This window comes from Phascolarctos cinereus, unplaced genomic scaffold, assembly GCF_003287225.1.
Source record: "Phascolarctos cinereus isolate Bilbo 61053 unplaced genomic scaffold, phaCin_HiC Scaffold_726;HRSCAF=1367, whole genome shotgun sequence".
NCBI classification, from domain to species: domain Eukaryota; kingdom Metazoa; phylum Chordata; class Mammalia; order Diprotodontia; family Phascolarctidae; genus Phascolarctos; species Phascolarctos cinereus.
The window spans coordinates 94959692-94980150 of NW_027556098.1; the positions used below are offsets into that span (position 1 = coordinate 94959692).

The 20459-nt window shown below is 39.4% G+C and overlaps 1 pseudogene; it reads left to right on the forward strand.

Annotated features, from left to right (window-relative positions):
- The first annotated feature begins 251 nt into the window (after window positions 1-251).
- The window catches only part of LOC110217520 (dihydrolipoyllysine-residue acetyltransferase component of pyruvate dehydrogenase complex, mitochondrial pseudogene), a 185789-nt pseudogene continuing 165581 nt past the window's right edge, over window positions 252-20459 (forward strand).

Sequence of the window (20459 nt, forward strand, 5' to 3'; positions counted from 1 at the left end):
TGGCCTTGCTATTCTTCACAAAAGACACTCCCTGTAAAGTCTGAGTCAAGATGGTGGAGACAAGGGTCACAACTGCCAGACTTCCTCCAAAACCTTTCCTCCAAATAATCACAGAAAACACCAAACCAAATTGTTTGCAGAAAAGCTAATACAAAATCACAGTGAGTTATTTTTCTAGCCCAGGACAGCTTAGAAAGACAGAAATAGATGTCTGCAGACACTGGACTGACTGGCATCGTGGCTCATGGGACATGGAAGAAGTAACAAGAGGTGTGGGCCTTAGAGGTGACAGTTGCAGCAGCAGCAGTAGCAGAAGCAGCTGCAGCTATGGTGGCAGCAGTAGCAGTGGCATTGGCACCAAGTGTGCCCGATGCACAAGGATGGTAAGGGGAATTTATACCTGCTCAGAAGGAGATTCCAGCGTATCCTTGAACTTGCACTGGGTACAAGACTGGGTGCTGTTGGGCAGCTCCATAACCTATTATCTAATTCTGGGTTGCAATTCAAGGGTGGACAGGAGTAGTTGCAGTTGTGAGGGAGCAAGGACCCTACCTGGGTAAGGACCAGAGTGCTAATCAACAGACCTCTCCTTGGATCACATCACTTTGAAGGCACCAAAAACCAGATCAAGCTACAGAAGCTTAGGCCAGCCATCCTATTCCCCACCCAGGGAGTAGAGCTCAACTGTAGCAAAGTCAGTCAAGAAACAGATGGCAAATAAAGCAGACACTGTATGTCCCAACTCCATTTATTTTCAGTGAATAAAAGTACATGACTGTCCCCTATGCATGGAATTTTCTCTGCCCTCACTTATACCTCCTGGCTTCCTTGGTTTCCTTCAAATCTCAACTAAAATATAACCTTCTGCAAAAAAAAAAATACACAAACTTTTTGCATTCCTTCTTAATATTAATGCCTTCCATATGAGCTGACCTCAAATTTATCCTCCTGAATATATCTTTATATAATTGTTTGCATGTTGTTTTGCCCATCAGATTATGAGCTTCTTGAGGGCACAGGCTTTTTTTCACATACACAAACACACATACACACATTTTTGGGGTATTCCTAGTGCTTTGCAAACTACCTGGGATGTAGTCAGTGCTTAATAAATGCATGTCAACTTTACTTCTTCCTTTTGGGCCAAGAAGTGAGTACTATTCTTTCTTCCCATAAAGTAACTAGCCTCCAATTGCTCTATTCTAATTTTTAAGGAAGTATTTTCTTCAGTAATCTTTTGGACTTCCTTTTCCATTTGGCCAATTTTTCTTTTTAGGGCATTTTTCTCCTCATTGGCTTTTTGGACCTCTTTTGCCATTTGGGTTAGGCTATTTCTTGAGGTGTTATTTTCTTCAGTATTTTTTTGGGTCTCCTTTAGCAAGCTGTTGACTTGTTTTTTGTGATTTTCTTGGGTCACTCTCATTTCTCTTTCCAGTTTTTCCTCTACTTCCCTTACTTGCTTCTCAAAATCCCTTTTGAGCTCTTCCAAGGCCTGGGACTGATTCATATTTTTCTTGGAGGCTTTGGATGTAGGAGCTCTGATTTTGTTGTCTTCTTCTGGTTATATATTTTGATCTTCTTCGTCACCAAAGTAAGATAATATAGTCTGACTCTTTTTTGCGCTGCTTGCTCATGATCCCAGCCAATTACTTGAGTTTTAAACTCTTTTTTATGGTAAGAGTCTGCTTCCAATGTGGAGAATGTGCTGTCCCAAGCTTTGGGGGTTTATATAGCTGTTTTCAGAGATAGTTGTAGAGACCTGTAAATTTTCCGTTCTTGCAAGGTGGTATGGTAAGGGTTTATGAGGTGTTTATTCCTTCCCTGGCCTGTGCTATGGTCTATTAGTGACCACAAGCACTCCTTTCTGTCCTGGAACTGTGAGGAAGGTTTTTTCTCCACAGCAACTACAAGCTCCACCATGCCAGCATCCTCCTCACCCCACGACCCCCCGTCCAGAACTATGACCTAGATCCAAGCATGAGCAAAGCAAGAGATTCCTGCCTCAGCACTGGCAGAGAGATCCCTGCAATCCCTCTCTGATCAGCTATTGGATTCCTGGGTCGGAAGCTCAGGAGGCATCTGCCCTGCCCCCCGGACATCACTCTCAGGGAATTGGAGTTGAGACCCCACCTTCCTCTCTCAGCACCGCAGAAACAGACTTTTCCCACTGACCTTCTAAGTTGTCTTTGGCATTCCTGGATTGAGGAGTCTGGAAACTGCCACAGTTGCCTGAAATTCAGTCCTCTGAGGCCTGCTCTAGGTTTGCTGCGGCCTGCGCCCCATGCCAGGCTGTGCTGTGTTCCCAGCCCGGTACGGTATACCTTTCTGATCAATCATCCAGGTTGTCTTGGGCTGGAAATTTGTTTCACTCTGTCTTTTTGTGGGTTCTGCTGCCTTATAATTTGTTTAGAGCCATTTTTTATAGACATTTGGAGGGATTTGGGGGAGAGCTCAAGCAAGTTGCTGCTTTCACTCCGTCATCTTGGCTCCACCCCCAACTCTTTCTTCCACAGAATAGTTCTTCAAATACTTGAACACAGATACTATCCCCTGTCTCCACCAAGTCTTCTGCTTTCTATGTCTTTCAACAGATCTCTAATTCTTTCAATGAATTCTCTAATGTCATGAATTTGAGGCCCTTCATTATCCTGGTTCCATTTCTATATTTTTTTTTTCAGCTGATCAGCCCCTTCCTAAACAGTGGCACATAGAACTGAGTGAAAGGGCATAGATTTGATCTAACCAAGGCAGAGTAGAGATACTATAATCATCCTAATCTCTAGAAGTCTTCAGGTAGAGGATATGGAGAATGACCTCTTATGAGTTATGCTGAAGCTGGGAATCCAGTTCAAGTGTGAGTTAAAATAGTAGACTTCTGAGGTTACTCTTTCAGCAATACCTCCCTATAGATTTATTCAATGCCCTCATGTGTTCCACAGAGGCCCGGACAATGTGTTAGAATGTCACATGCTCTACACGAACATTTCTCAAGCTGTTTTGGTCATAGAACATCACAGAGTTTAAAATAGATTACTTTTGTCATTCAGTCATTTTTAGTCTTGTCTGACTCTGTGACCCCCTTTGAGATTTTCTTGGCAAAGGTACTGGAGTAGTTTACCATTTCCTTCTCCAGCTCATTTTACAGGTGAGGAAACTGAGGTAAACAGGGTTAAGTGACTTGTACAAGGTCAGACAGCTAGTAAGTGTCTGAGGCCAGATTTGAACTCAGGAAGATGAGTCTTCATGACTCCACTCTATCCACTGTGTCACCTTGATGCAGAAATATATTGCTAGGATCCAGAAAGTCTGGTCTTGTGAGAACATGATATACAATATGGAATTCCTCCAGGACAGAGGGGGTGGTTGGGAAATATAAGAAAAAATAATGGAAGTTATTATGTAATCTCCAGAACCATTATTGGTTTTGCTTCTTTTAGTACTATTTGTAACTTGTAGTCACTGTTCTTTTGGTTCTGCTTATTTTATTGATCCATACAAATCATCCTACGTTTCTCTGAATTTCTCTTATTAATATGTCATAATTTGTTCAGTCATTCCCAATTAATGGGCATCCATTTATTCCCAGTTACTTGCTGTCACAAATACTTCTATGACTGTATTGGTATACACTTAAAATTTTGCTTCTGTCTTTTAATTTATTGGACCAAGGTATGAACAATTTAGTTAATTTTCTTGGATTGTAGCAGGATATTATCCAGAATGGCTGTACCAACATTTACAATTCCATCAACAATGCATTTGTATGCCCGTTATTCCTTCAAACCTTGACTTTAATGACGTTACACGTAACACTGTCTTCTCATTTTTGTCAATGTCCTTCTTTTGGAAAAGAAAGGCCTTTGTTTTGTGTTTATTCTCAGTTACCTTCTTTTGCTTCCTTTCTGTATGTATGTATATGTATATATTATATATATATATATATATATAAAATCTTAAAATATTAATTGTTGTTTGATTAGTATCCCGCATATTCATATCATTTTCTTTGGGTAGCTCTCCTTTTTCTTACCCATCAAAGTCATTTGCATTTGTATCATTAAAATTTCATCCTGAAGGACTTCTCATCCCTTTTGGGCTGACTTTCCTGATAGATTTTTGGGGCATAGATCCTTATTTATCCTTTCTTTTAATTATGTGAAGTGCTTCATCCCTCAATTCTATTCTCCCACAATTTACATGTCAAACATGCTCAGCTTTCCTCTCCTCTCTCATGAATTCTGAGATATAATATTCATCAGTGTCTCTTTAATGGTCAAAACAGTAATTTCCCTTATCACTTCTCTCAACTTTTTGAGAATGAAATTATTGTTAGTTCAATTTATATACCAATTGCTTTACTGTTAATTCAAAGACCAAAAAATAAATGCATGTCAATTTTACTTCTTCCTCAATGGGCTTATATTCTACTGAGCAAGTGAACTGCTCTCATTTTGACAGGGAGAGAGTGAGAGACAGAGAGACCAAGAGAGAGAGGGAGAGAAGAGAGCAGGAGAGAGAATTGAAATCCTTCATTACTACAATATCATATTTTCATTTTGTGATCTGTTTAATGAACTCCTAGTCTATTTCTTCTTTGGTCTAGGAAGTTTTTGACATACTCCTACAACAATATCCTTCTGTTTCTCCTTATGGTCATCCTAAACGGTATGTTTTCCATTATGTCTTTACCCTCTGGTTCCTGGGCTTTATTTGTCACATGTGTAGGTCTTCTTAATATACAAAGCTACTATTCCACCACTCGGTTTATCTCTTCTTTTCCTTTTAAATGAGGCATCCTTTTATAGCCATATTCTGATCATTAGTCCAATAATTCCAGGTCTCATTGACGCCCATGAGGTCAGATTTGCCTTCTTCAATTAGAGTACCTCGTTCCATTTCTTACTGCCAACATTTTTGCACTTTTGTGTATAGACAGCTGAAGCATAGATTGTATGCTGGTTCTCTCTTTGGATACTGTCTCCTGTAAATTATTATTCATCTCTACTGATACTTGTCTGCCTTTTCTGCACCTACTAGTCCCTATGGTATCTAATTTGTCAGTTACACATGGGCAGTTTATGCCTTCCCTCTAACTTTTTCTGTGAAAAACTTTCTTGATCATATTCACAAGACTCCAGGCAAATATATATTTTATCAGCTCTCATTAGGTACACTTGTCAAATAACCCATCATTCTTACATTTTAAACTTTGGTCTAGGAATCCTAATCCTGTCTTCCAGAAAATATCTTCTTAGCCACTTGTTCCCTTTGCAAATCTGTCTCTTATTGGAACTGCCTTCAATCTGCAGGCATGATGGGAATACCACTGCTATCTCCAAAGTCTTGTCCCAAACTATATAATCTCTCACAGTACTTTCTAGGTTTCTTCTGGTATTATAGCATAGTTTGTACCCACATGGGAGTGGATAGTGATTGTCAGGTTTGACAACTCCCTAATGGTTCCCTGTCATGTTCCAGATCTATGCCTTGGGAAGACAGCAGACCTCTTTCTATTATTTGTCAGGCTGATAAATAGCTGGAACAGTACCATTCAACAAGGGGTCTCATTTAGCACTGCTATTCATCTCTGCTTCCTCTCAATGTTGCTGGATGACCTTTCTTTTTTTTTAAAATTAATTAATTTATTTTTAGTTTTCAACATTCGCTTTTATAAGATTTTGAATTCTAAATTTCCTCCCTCCTTAACTCCCCCCTTCCCAAGATGGCATGCAATCTGATTTATGCTATACTTGTATGATGATATTAAACATATTTCCACATTAGTCATATTGTAAAAGAAGAAATCAGAACAGAAGGGAAAAACCATGAGAAAGAAAAAAGCAAAAAAAAAAAAAGAAAGAAAGATAAAATAGTATGTTTCAATCTGCACTCAGACTCCATTTCTTGGGATGTGGATAGCATTTTTCATCATGAGTCTTTTGGAATTGTCCTAGATCATTGCATTGCTCTGAAGAGCTAAGTCTAACAAAGTTGGTCATCATACAAGTTTGCTGTTCTCCTGGTTCTGCTCACTTCACCCAGCATCAGTTCATGTAAGTCTCTACAGGTTTTTCTGAAGTCCTGCTCACTATTTCTTATAGAATAGTAGTATTCCATTGCATTCACATACCACAACTTGTTCAGCCATTCCCCAGTTGATGGGTATCCCTCAAGTTCCAATTCTTTGTTACCACAAAGAGAGCTGTTATAAATATTTTTGTACATATGGGTCCTTTTCTCTTTTTTTATGATCTCTTTGGGATACAGATGTAGTAGCAGTATTGCTGGATCAAAGGATATGCAGTTTTATATCCCTTTGGGCATAGTTCCAAATTGTTCTCCAGAATGGTTGGATCAGTTCACAACTCCATCAATGATGCATTATAATTCCAATTTTCCCACATCTTCTCCAACATTTATCATTTTCCTGTTTTGTCAAGTGAGCCAATCTGATATGTGTGATGTGGTACCAATGACCTTTCTTCTTGTAGCACCTGTAAATGGACATCCCCATTCCTTGGACCAAGATGTTGCTTTCTTCCTAGAAGATCCAGCTTCTCTACTTTAGGGGAAGAGATCCATTCTTATTTAATTGTACTACGTGATCAGGAGATCTTGCCGCTTGTGTCACCTTCTTTTATCCTCCATCCTCCTGAATTGGTTAGGATGCCTTCTGTGCCTTTTCAGATTCTTTATTTTTTTCTTGAGAGTTCTTCTTCCAACTTCCAAAAAAAAAAAACCCCAACACTTCATTTATTCTTCCTGAAGTACTGGCATGTCTTTTCTCCTCTCTTTTAATCTCTTTTAGCAGCAAGACTAACCTGCATTGTGCTCGTTTAGCTGTCATTAGCCTTGGCAGAAACACGAACTGCTATACTTTCTAACTTGCATTGTAAAATGTCCTTTGCCCTCCACAGCTGCATCATCCCTAGCACACTGTCATTTCAGTTAGCTTCTCTAGTGACCAACTCATGGCAAAATCTCTGTTTTCCCTGCCCCTGGGATCTCTGCGGACTTGATAAAGACTTTATTTATAGCCCATATTTATAGCTCTCGGCAATCAGCAGATTCCTGCCAAGCCCTAATGCAAACAGAAGTTGTCCTTAAATATAATCAGTGAGAGGGCTTCAATCAGAAATCCAATTATCAGCAAGTCTTCATTTATTTAAATCTAATTACCTTTATTTATTTAAATCTAATTATCTCCCCTTCTTTCTTCAACTACCTTGTTCCTCTGGCTGCAGTACCAGAGTTATCCTTCTTTATGACAAATTGTTCCCATCCTTTGGGCCTATATTTGATAATTACTTGGCTATGATCTGTGTTTTCTTTTCAATAAACACTAAGTACCTACTGTGTGCAAGGCACTCTGATATGCCCTAGGGCTGTCAAGATAAAGAAGACACAGTTCTTTCTCTCCATAAGCTTTTTTTTTTATATTCAATAAACATTTTTAAACATAATTAACATTAAACATTATGTACTTTGTATAAAACTCTGTCCCAATCCCCTCCACTATTGTTTTTCCTCTGAAACCACCTTCAAGTTAACTACTTTGTGTTTATTCTTTTTTATATTTATTCTGTACATATCAACATATCTATGTAGATATATGCTTATATGTGTATCTCCATATGTTTTTATTCAATCTCTACCTCTCTGTTTCTCTATCTACCAATTTATTTATCCCCTTATTGTCTTTCCTGTTAGAATGTAAGCTACTTTTGTGTAGAGATTGTTTCATTTATTGTCTCTGTATCCACAGCCCACTTAAGAACAGTTGCCTGGCTCATAGTAAGTACTTCATAAGTGTTTATTGTTTGATTAATTTTAAATCGTTGTGTCAATAACTAGAGAAAATTTTTAAAGGGGATGCAGCTGAGCATGGTACAAAGAGGTGTAAGTTGGAAATCAGGAGACCTGTGGAAGAGTTACCTTTGTAACTTCCAGCAGGTCTTAATGTCTTTGGAGCTCATTTTTCTCAATTGTAAAATGAAGGGTGCTTAGATAAGATGACCTCTAATGTCCTATCCAACTCTAACATTCTATGTTTCTATGGTAATTGAGTAAGCAAGGAAAGTCCCTGGTGCTTCAGGCCAACTTAGTTTGAATAACAGAGCAAATGTGATTCCTAGGCATCCTAATGGAGACAGAAATTTTCAGTCAGCTGAATGGACAAATAAACCTCTGAAAGTGAAGTCATAGGAATCAGACAAGACCAAAATTCAGTCTATGTTGGGACAAGGACCAAAGGACCAGAATAGAGCTACTGTTCCCTGTCTTGGCAAAAAGGGTATAGAGAAAACTGCGGTAAGAACACTGGGTACTAGGAAAGCAAAAGAAACCTTTGTGGAAGTCAAGGATCTGAATTAGACTGGAGCTAGATTGGTTAACTCAATGATAGTATCTACAATGAAGAGACCTCTAGGCAAGATGTCTCCCTAATTAGACAAGAATTGGTTTCTGTGTATACTCTACATGTGTTTTTGGTATATATCCTTAGAGCCATACTTAGGGATTATTATACCTGGGACTGGGACCAGAGATTACTCTGAGGCAAAGGCAGGAAAATAACCTTTTGTGTGGATTCCAGGGACAAAACTTCATGGGAAAAAACAGAGAAGCCAGAACGCCAACCTTTATGGGCAAACATCTCAATCAATCAACAAGTATTTATTAAATGCATACCATGCACTAGGTCATGTGCTTGGTGCTGAGTATGCAAATACAAAGAATGAAGCAATCTCTTCTTATAAGTGGCTTAAATTCTAATAGAGGAGACAATGATTACATATATAAGTATATTCAGCATAAATATAAGGGGAATAAATATAAATAAATACAAAGTGGTTAAATACAGGGTGGTTTGGAATAGAGGGCACTAGTGCTTGGGGGATAAGGAAAGGCCTCATGTTGAAGATAATGCTTGAAAAGCAAGTCTTCAAGAGTGGAACTCTAAAGTGGCAGTGAGGAAAGAATCCATTTCAGGGACAGGAGGAAATACCCTGTGCAAAATGTGGAGGTGGAAGATAGTGTTATGTGTGAAGAAGGCCAATTTTGCTGGATACAAGTGCAAGAAGGGGGAAAGTAATCTTCAATAAGGTTGGAAAGATAAGTAGGGGCCAGGTTGTATAGGGCTTTAAAAGCTAAAAAGAAGAGTTTTTATTTTATCCTGGAAGCAAAAGGAAGCCACTAGAGTTGATCGAGGAGAGTCATGTGATCAAATATGCATTTAGGAAAATTACTTTGGTAGCTGCATGCAATTTAGACTGGAGTTATAAGAAACCAGTCAGGAGGCTGTTACAGCAATCTAGGTGAGATGTGATAAAGACCTGAAGTAAAGTGGTAGCTGTGTCAAGAGAGAGAAGGAATCAAATGTCCAAGATGGTGAGGAAGCAAAACAGCAATACTGAATACTGCTGGGGAAGAGTGAGCAGTCAAAGGTTATGAAGGCCAAGGTTACGACCCTGGAAACTAGAAAGTTGGTGGTGTCTTTGGCAGAAATAGTAAAGTCAGAGAAGGGGAAGTTTTGGGGAGAAGATAATGAGTTCAGTTTCAGATACTGAGTTTGAGGTGACTCTGTGATAGCCAGTTTTAAGTGTCTAATAGGCAACTGGTTATATGGGACTGTATATAGTGATAACATGAGTTCATGAGAATACCAAGAGAAAGAGAAGAGAAGAGGATCTGGGACAGAAACTTGGGAACATTCACAATTAGGAAGCATTATGTGGATGATGAGTAGGCTAAGAAGGCAAGATCAGATAAGTAGGAGGAAAACCCAGAGGGGAGACACTATGAGGTATGCCACATTATGTCATAGTATCAAATGCAGCTGAAAAGTCAAGGAGGGGAAGAATTGATAAAAGACGTCAGATCTGCCAATTAACAGATCTCTGGTGATTTCGGAAAGAACAGTTTCAGTTCAGTGATGAACTTTGAAGCTAGATTGTAATGGAACAAATAAGTGAGAGATTGGATCAATCAACCATTCAACTGAGCAAACAAACTCTGTATTAAGGAATTTTCCTCTAATTTCAACACAATATGTAGATGAGCTTTCAATCAATTTGAAAGAACTCTAGGGTAAAAGGCAAATTTGAAAGAACTCTAGGGTAAAAGGCAAATGATTCCACAATGTGGCAGCTAGGTGGTGCAGTGGATAGAGGACCGGCCCTGGATTCAGGAGGCCTCAGAGTTCAAATTTGGCCTCAGACCCATAACACTTACTAGCTGTCTGGGCAAGTCACTTAACCCCATTGCCTAGCCAAAACAAAAATGAAAACAAAACCAAAAAAAAGCAAATGATTCCACAATGAAAACATCTTGTGATTGGTTGAAAAGATCAAGTCAGACCTCTTGGAATTCATAGGAGAACAAGTCTTTTTAGCAGCAAGTGAGAAAAGTAGTGGAGTAGTTTTGCAGATTTCAGGTTCAAAGGGAATACTTCTTGGGTGATGGGGTAAGGAGGAGAAGAAGGAGTTTTATTTTTCCTTCTCCTTTGTTCCCATTGACCATGTAATTGGAGAAATAGGACCAGTGGAAATAATACATCCAGCCAGGAGCAGAGAGAGGTATAGTGGGACCAAACAGATGGTTAGATAACTAGGTGGACAGAGTGCTGGGTCTGTAGTCTGGAAGACTTGAGTTCAAATCAGGCCTCAGAAACTTACACTCTGTGTGACTCAGGCTAAGTCACTTAACCCTGTTTTGTCTCAGTTTTCTCATCTGTAAAATAAACTGGAGAAGGAAATGGGAAAGCATTCCAGTGTCTTTGCCAAGAAAACCCTGAATGGGGTCACACAGAGTTGGGCACGACAGAAAATGACTGAACAACAAAATAGATGGTTTCCTGAGAAAAGAAGAGGCTATACCCCTGTTTTTTCACTGTTAGTCTGAAAGGTTTGACTGTTAGGATTGACACCATGTGCCCAGCCTGTTGTCATGTGTCCATGAACATGTGATGCTTTTGTTTCCTTTGTATTTATTCTTTCCTGATCATTGGTGAATGAGTACAGAACTGTAAGATGGGAGGACCCGGGTGATCTGGTGCGTTTGGGACATGCAGAAACACAACTATTACATGAAGGAGGTACCAGTAACCACTAGAATGATAGTTGTGAAGACAGAGGAAATACCTTCAGATTGATGTGGAAAGATAGTAACCCAAAGATGGTGAAAGCTTCAAGGAGATACACCCTTCACATCAGAGAGAAGTACCAGCTATGTCTCACCAGAAGCACTGACTCTCATGGCTCAACAGAGAACTACATCTAAGGGCAACTTCATAAGACCTCTGAAAAGGAAAGAAAAGAACTTTCATTCACAATAGCTATAAGGGACCACTTTGCTAGTTCTCTCTCTCTCTCTCTGTCTCTCTCTCTGTCTCTCTCTCTCTCTCTCTCTCTCTCTCTCTCTCTCTCTCGTGTGTGTGTGTGTGTGTAACATGAATATGCATGTATATACATGTATATATGTGTGTACAAATACACACATATACACACATGTATTATGAACTTGTACATGCGTGTGTATGTACACATGCACACACACATCCCTTTATATTGTTATATTTTAAGTTTGAGCCTCCATTCCCCAAGCACATTTTCTGTGTAGGGAAGTAGTTTCTCTTTTTCTTTTTTTTTTGGGGGGGGGAGGGTTGGGATGGGAAGGGGATGTTTCAAACCAAAATTCTTATGATGCTTCCTTTGTAAAGACTAATTACCTAGCTGGCAAATTGTTAATAAGAACTACTCCAGCGGAAGCTCATGAGCAATGGTAACGGAACCCTAACCCTCAAGGTTGTTCCTAAAAGCATGAGGATGTAGCAACCACAGTCCATCTGGGGCCCAGGTACCAGCTGGGAGTTGGGGAAGTAACCCTTGAGGGGGTGATGCATTTTGCTCATACTTCAACTGCTCCACCCTACCACACCATCTTGTTAGGAGACTTTTCCTAGAAACAAATTAATCTCACCACTAGGCCCTATCTCCACCCCTTTCCTTGGAAAGTTACACAAATTTCAACTTCTTGCCCGAGGACAAAAGTCCTGCAGCCCCTACCTTTGTTCAGACTCACTTGGTGCACACTCAAATTAATCCTCGTGCTCACACCTTTGTGTTGTTATCCTTGCTCTTGAGACAACTGATTAGAGTGTACTGCTAATGACAGTTTGCTATGAAGATGGGAAGAGGGTAAATAGAAGAGCAATGTTCATAGAAGGATTTCCCCAGGCCCCGAAGTGGTGCCAGGAAAGGCAAGGAGCCTGGCATGAGGCCACATTCCTTCTCCCCTTCCCCATCTATGATCATTGTTTCATTGCTTACCTACCTCCAATATCCTTAATCTCCTCGGATACTTTGGGTGAGTCAGGTTTCCTGAGCCATAGTCAAATGTCTCAATCAGGGCTTCTGACACTTTCCACACTGAAGACCATTCTCCTCTCAGGCTGTAGGAGAAAATAAAGGGCACAGAATTGCTGCCTTCTTTCAGAGAAAGGGATAATTAATTTACAACAACTACTCCAATGTACTTCATAATTGAGTGAAACAGTTTCTTTAGGGCTTGTCAATTATACCATACAAGCCAGCTTTTGAGTGATAGGCATCACCTTGAGAAAAAATTGGAGATGTGCTTTCATCAGCAGTACTGGCAAGAAGAATATTAATTCATCTACAGAGACAGGTAGAAAATATGGCTATGATGCCAAGTTATGAAATGATTCCACAGCTCAGATCATACAAAAACCTATGAAGGTATGCAGGTACCTTTGTAGCCTTGTTTCACATTACTCCTTTTCATCCACTCTACATTCAAGCCAGACTAGACGTTTTATTGTTCTTGATGGCATCTCGTCCCTGGTAAGAGGCAATGTGGGTATAATCACAGGAGCAATGGATTGGGATGCAGAGGACCTGGGTTTAAATTGCACCTTTGCCACTTAACTACCAGTGTGACAATAAGCTAGTTATAGTTTCTCCGTAAATTTGAAAGGGTGTGTCTAGATTGCCTCAAAGGTCCTTTTCAGGTGGTATAATGGATAGAGTACTGAGTCTGGACTCAAGAATACTTGAATTCAAATCTGGTTTTAGACACTTACTAGATGTATGACCCCGGACAAGTCACTAAAACTCTGTCTACCTCAGTTATCTCAACTTGTAAAATGGAGATAATAATGGTACCTACATTACAGGGTTGATGTGAGAATCAAATGAGACAATGGCACAATGCCTGGCTCATAATAAACACTTAGTAACTCTTGTTCCCCTTCCCCATTATGATCCTTGGAACACACCCCTTCCTCATCCCCACCCATTCAATCAGTCAATCATCATTGTGCTTATTAAGCACTATGTGCCAGGCATTGTGGGAGGCAGTGGGTAGACAAAGACAAAAATGAAACATTTCCTGATATCAAGGACCTTACAGTCTCTGGGGTCAGAAGTAGGATCTGTCAGGCTATAGGGTGTTGTCATGGAAATTTGTGGTCAGTTTCTTTTTAATGTATTTGGATATTCCCCATTTTCCATAAAACAGAACAAAAGGAACAGCAAAAAAAAATAGTATAAAGTACATTTATAAATGTTTATATAACACCCACACTTGTACGTATATATACATCTATGTTTTATAGAACTTTAACATGACCAAGAAGGCTAATGCATTATGGGTATCTCTTCCTGATCCCGTTTGGGGTTTTCTTAATAAAGATACAGGAGTGGTTTAACACTTCCTTTTCCAGCTCGTTTTAGATGAGGAAACAGGTAAAAAGGGCTAAGTGACTTGCTGAGGATCATACAGCTAGTAGGTATCTGAGGCCAGATTTGAACTTGGGAAGATGAGTCTTCCTGATCCAGACCCAGCATTCTATCCACTGTACCAGCTAGACACACACACACACACACACACACAAAGGAGGGCACTAGCAGCTAGAAGGTTCAAGAAAGGATCCACATAGTAAGTGGCACTTGAAGAAAACCAGGGATTCTAGTCAGTCGGTCAGCCAATAAGCATTTATAGTTTTAGAGATAATAGAGAGCTTCTGGCTCTGCTTAAGTGTCATTGACAAGAAGCTTTGGATTTGGAAGGGACCTCAGAGGCTATTTCATCTAACCTATACCTTATTCAAGTATTCACTTTCCTTATTCACCAAAAATGGTCAACCAATTTTTGCTTGAAGACTTTCAGTAAGGGGGATCAAACTATCTCCTGTGTGAGTCCTACTCCCATTGTGCAATGTTCTAATTTGTCCTGATAGGAAAGTTTTTCTTAGATCAAACATAAAGCCAGTCTCTCTGAAACATCTACCTGATACTTTTAGGTCAGCCTTCTGCAAGAGTCCTTCAATTACTCTAAGAGAGATAGCCTCTTTTTCCCTGACCCTGCCTAAATGTTTTCTTTAAGTTAGAATTCTCCAGACCCTTTAACTGAGCCTCATAGGTCATGAGTTCAAAGTCCTTCTTCGGTGATCTTGATCACCTTCATCTGGACATTCTACAATTTCTCAAAGTCCTTCATGAAGTGAGATCTCTGCCTCCTCAAACTGTACTAGAATCCTTTAGGGTCTGTCACATTTGCTCCCTTAGGTCAAAGACCATGTCGTTTTCAACCTTTATGTTCCCAGAACCTAGCACAATGCTTTGCCCATAATAGTAACAACAAATCTTTTTCAAAAAATTAATTGAATTGTTGAGTTAAGACTAAACAAATGAAGGTGTGATTTTCAAATCACGCCTTCAGCATTGGTAGTATAGTGGTTAACATAGCTGCCTTCCAAATTATACCTCCAATCAAAAAATAAATCTTCCTACCTCAGCAAGTAGCTGGCTCCCTTATTTTGTTGTTCATCCTTCATTCTTGAAGAGGACCAGTGGCATCAGAAGAGTGATGTCTTGACCTGCAAGTGAAATAGATTTAAGTGAAACAAGGCTGTGCAAAGTCATGGCCCTGGATGCAGTGGGAGACCTTGGCCTTTTTAAGCTAAGGTCTTTCCCAGCTCTCAGTTTGTCTGAGACAACACCCATTCATTAATTAAAATCTTCTCCATTTACATTATTTTAAGTAACTAATCAAAAGACAAGAAGAAGAAGCATGACTTAGTGGATAGAATAAGCCTGGGAACCAAGAAGACCTACGTTTAAATTCTACCTCTTATACACACTGGCTGTGTGACCCTGGGGAAGTCACTTAACCTCTCATTGTTCTAAGCAGCTTTCTGAAAACAAGTTGTAGAGAAGGTGCTGACCTGCTTCTTCGGTGGAAGGTGTTTCCTCAGCTACAGATCCCTTATACCAATGAAAGCATACATCCTTATCCCAAGCATCACTGTAGGAAAAGTTCCTTCAGCTCAATGCAACCCTTCCAAAACAAATGACAAAGGTTGATAGAGACAAATCAGATGACATGATTTTCATGCCAATTAGTAACTGAAAAGCTTTGAACATTTCAGTACCTAATCAGATAATCTTCAGTACCCTTTGTCTTATCCCTTAACTGTGGACACCTTGCCAGTGCCCAAAGACACCCACAGGGCATTAGCTTCCTTGACCATGTTAATGCTTTATAAAATGTCTGGAGCCTTTTATACAGATTTCTGACAAAATGAATGGAATAATTCCATTAAAGCCTGATTCAGTCTAATATGGCATCCATTATATTACTGCGATTTGGTGTGATTACCTAAGTATCAGAAGGATAGCCAACCCAGAAATACTTTAATATAGGTATTTCTGTCATCCAATAAATTCCTCAGGCTGGTTCCAAATGCCCTTAGTAATGAAAAGATCACATTAACCCTTTAGTCCGGATGTATAGATATGTCTTCTCAAATGAGACATGGATGAGCAAAAGCTTCACCCAGAAGACTTCTCTGGTTACAGCTTCGAAAAACATGAGCCAATAATTCATAGTTAGAGGCTTCAGAAAAGCAGAAGGCATAATGATGGCATTATTATTATTTTGCACTTCTAAAGGTCCTTTCTTCTGAGGAGAAATCTCTGAGAAAAGAGCTAAAGGTGCCAGTGGTGACCTCTGTTATGGATTACAGGATAATGTCAATGTTTAAATCCCCATTTTTTTCAAATGCCACTAACTCTCTGGAATATTCCTGTTCACTCTAATATGAGCCCTGAACAGATGGTAAATGCACCTCAGATCAGAAAAGGCATTCTCCTAAGAGTCAAGGGCCAACATTCTGCTTACTGGCAGGTCTCAACACTGTATCCCTGTCACATTCAGTAGTGGGTTTGGAGGGGAACTCTGGTAGATTGGAAAGTGGAAGCAGAGAGAATAGGGCAATAACAGAAAGAGGGAATAATTGAAATCATTACCTTTCATTTTCATGATCATCACTTTTTGGAAGGGAGTATGTTGTGAGAGGGGCTGCACAGAATTAGCAGAATGAGAACCAGAACCACCTGTGCCTCCTTAGCATTTAGTCTAAAACTAGGTCCAGCCTTAACTTAGTCATAGAAGGAAATACACAAGGAGGGTAAGCTCTATAAATATTTGTCTTCTACGCACTCACAGTTGGATGACTCAGTAACCCAATTTGTAATGACCATTAACCAAAGGAGCTATACAACTGCTGTATATCCTGTAGAGTCATGCTCTGACATGATAATCAGAAATTTTAATCAAATGGTTTCGTAGCTGGGAACTCAGCAGCCATCAGTTCCCATCTGTGCCTGAGAATCTCCTCTACGACACCAATCAACAAATCGACAAGCGGTGATTAAGCGCTCACTACCGCCAAGAATTGTACTAGGTTCTGGGGATACAAAGTAAAAAGTGAAACAGTTGCTGTCCTCAGAAGGCTTCCATTCTTTAGGTGGAAACAACTGGCAGGTATCTAAGTTACAAAGAAGAATACAATGAACACAAAGTAATTTAGTGGGGGAGGCATTAATAATTGGGGGAGGAGAAAAGGTCTCATAGAATATGCATTCTCGAAGCTGAGTTTTGACAGTAACTAAGAATTCGAAGAGACAGAAGTGGGAAAGAAGCACATTCCGGGCATGGGGGACAACCACTACAAAGGTTTAGAGACAAGAGAGGAAAGGTTGTGCATGAGGAAAGCGACTAGGTCAGTTTGGCTGGACCAAAGACGAGGTAAGGGGGGAGAACTGTAAGGAGAGCAAGACTGAAACAAATGGGTGTCCATTCTTTGCTTTAAAAATCTCAGGCATATCTGGCCCTGCAGTCAGGGGGACATGAGTTCAAGTCCAGAATCAGACTCTTACTAGCTGTGTGACCCTTGGCAAGCCACTTAACACCGATTGCCTCCAAAAAAAAAAATCTCTAGCAAGGCAATGAACCTGCTACCTTTCACAGCAGCCCATGACAATTTTGGGTAATTCTAATTGCTAGGGAAAGTTTCTTATAGAGACCCAAATCTTTCAATCTAAAATATACACTGATTGTTCCTGGTTCTGCCTTCAGGGGTGAGTCAGCAGAAATGGATTGGCTCTTACAAATGACAGACTTTCAATTCCTTTAACAGGGCCATTGGGTCTTTCATAAGTCTTCACTTCTCCAGGCTAAACATTCCCGATTCTTTCAACCAATCCTCATATGACAGGAAGTCAATGCTTTTTTTTTTTTTGCTTTTGTCAGCCTCCTTTGGACACTTTCCAGTGTATCAATGTCTATTCTAAAATGTGGTACCCAGAATTATATATAATTCTCCATATGTGGTTTAACAAGCTGAGTGGAGTGAAACTATCACCTTTAATTCAAGGACAGCTGGGTGCTTTCTTATTATCTCCATATTTATTTTGGGTAATCTCCCCCCTTTATTTAGGCTTCCCAGTCCAAAGATCATTCTCTTATCACCTCTCTCTAAGAATATTATAACAGCCTCCAAATTGGTCCTCCTGCCTTGTCTCTTTTTCATACAGCTGTCAATATTCTTAAAGCACAGAGATGACCATGCATTCCTCTATTCAAGAAGCTCCAGTGGCTTCCTCTTGCCTTCAGAATAAAATGCAAGTTTCTCTGGCTCTTAAAATCCTCCACTGGTTTCTTCCAGCATATCTTCCCTAGCAGATTGCATATCATTCCATCTGTCCCTATGCTCTAACCTATCTATGTTTATGAATATAAATTAGAATATGAAATCTTGAGAACAGGAATTGTCTTACTTTTCTCTTTAGGTCTACAGGTCTTCACACATAGTAAGCACTTAAAAATGACTTTTTCACTTCTTCAGTTAAAAACAGCCTACAATTGCATTTGCTTTTGTTGAATGATCTCCTCCAGATCTTTTGATGACAAATTGACATCCAAACAAATTTCCATCATATTCTGTTTGTGAGGTTGATTGTTCAGTAGAAGCGCAGAACTTCACATTTATCCCAATTCTCTCAGCTTATTAGAACCAGCAGTTAGGTGGAGCAGTGCATGAGAGCATTGAACATGGAGTCATGAAAACCTGAGCTCAATTCCAGCCTCAGATACTTACTAGCTATGTGACCCTGGGCAGGACACAACCTCTTCCAGACTCAGGGTCCTCATTTGTAAAAATAGGGTTAATAAGAGCACCTACCTCACAGGGTTGTTGTGAGAAACAAATAATAAAACTCATGTAGAGCACTTTGCAAAGCTTAAATTAATCAGCCCAACTTTCCGTGTTAAGCTATTTCAGGATCCTGACTCTGTCAACTACTGTGTTAGCACACCCTCCAAACATGATATCATCTAAAATTTTTACAAGCTTGCCTTTCATACCTTCATTCATGTATTGATAAAAATGTTAAACTGAAAAGAAGTAAGTACAGATCCCTGGGGCACTCTGAAAAAGACTTTACAAGTAGACATGGAACCATTAGTTACTATTCTTTGTATCCTTTTACTTGATGAATTCCAAATCCATATAATTTTGCTCTTCTCTAGCTTAGCAATGTCAAACACAAATGTAAATGGGGGCTACTAAACCGGTTCATAAGGCTCTCTGTGGGCAGCATATTGACTTCGTTTTAAAATGTAATGTTATCTATGTTTTATTGCATTCTTTTTGATTTTCTTAATATATCCCAAATACATTTTAGTCTAATTTGAGTCACATTTGGGAGTTTTATAAGCTACATGTGGCCATAAGCTGATGTTTAACACCTCTGCTCTAGCCCATATATCCCCATCTTGTTCACTATGATGCTGGAGTTGACACTAGCTGTAGCATCAAGATGAAAAGCAATAGGGCTGCTTACAGATAATACCCTGGAGTTCTCTGCTGTAAGTTTAAAGGATATGTGTCCTTCTACTACATTGAGAGTGCAACAATCTCCCTTACAGGCAGAGCAAGCTGAGTATATGACAATGTAGCTTCTACCTAGTTCAATTCTTTGCTATTTACCTTAAAAAATTCTGTTTTAAATAAATTTATTTTGTTTTGAATTCATGGGTCATTTGTCTTTGTTAAGATTTAGTGGAAATGGGGGCTTGGAGCTATGAATACAAATAAGTAATGAGACTTTAAGAACCATGATCCTGAATGAAGTTTTTATAGTCATATTGAGATGCCCAGGCTACATTTAAACTAAATTGTTTGATGAGTTCTCTGTATACACACACTGGTATCTTTGGACAGCTTCACTTTTGCCTTCCCATTAGAATTTGTTTCATTTTTTTGTTGTCAGGATTTTATTCTCAAAATTTACCATTCCATCTTTAAGAAACCTTGACTAGGCCTGCTGGTTAATCATGAGAGAGACAGATGAAATTTGAGAGGTTTATTATGAGTGTCACTTTTCTACTATAACATAGATAATCTCACAGAAAGGTGACCTCCACAAATCCTAACACCCCCAAATGCAAAATTTTATCGCAAAAGAAAAAGTAGAAATCCAAAATCCTTTCCTAAATATAATACCTTTGGTAGGAGATGAGAAGGGGATTCCTCATCTCTCTTCTTTTACTTGCTTGACAGCTTTCCCCTGAACACCCGTAGGAAAATGAAACTAAGTCAACAGCAGCACCTCATGGTCAGCAGCATTGGAAACTGAAGAGGAAAAACATAATCCTTCTGGAATATGGGAAGAGCTGCCAGGGCATATATGCAGACCTCGTCCACAGCTGACAGATGGGTGTCATTATGTGGCATGTGCCTCAGATTAATCTGATGTTGTTCTTTTAAGGAATTAGGAAACTGAAGGCAGAGAGCTGGATGAATACAGGGACCAGAAGCTAATACCTCTATATCTAAGCTGCTTTATGTTTCTTTGCTATTTTCATTCCCTCCCAAAGAGAATGCTTTTGAAATCTCTCTGAGTTCATTATTTTTTAAATAAATAAATAAAGAAAAATGATAGTCTGTTTAAAAGATAGCTATTTGGGGCATGTGTGTTTGTACTGGTTTTTTTGTATATGCTACTGAAAGCCTCAACTTAGCCAACTCCGTGTCATTAACTTCATTTGATCATTCCAGATTTAGTAACTTAGGAACCAGTTGGTGCCCATATGCA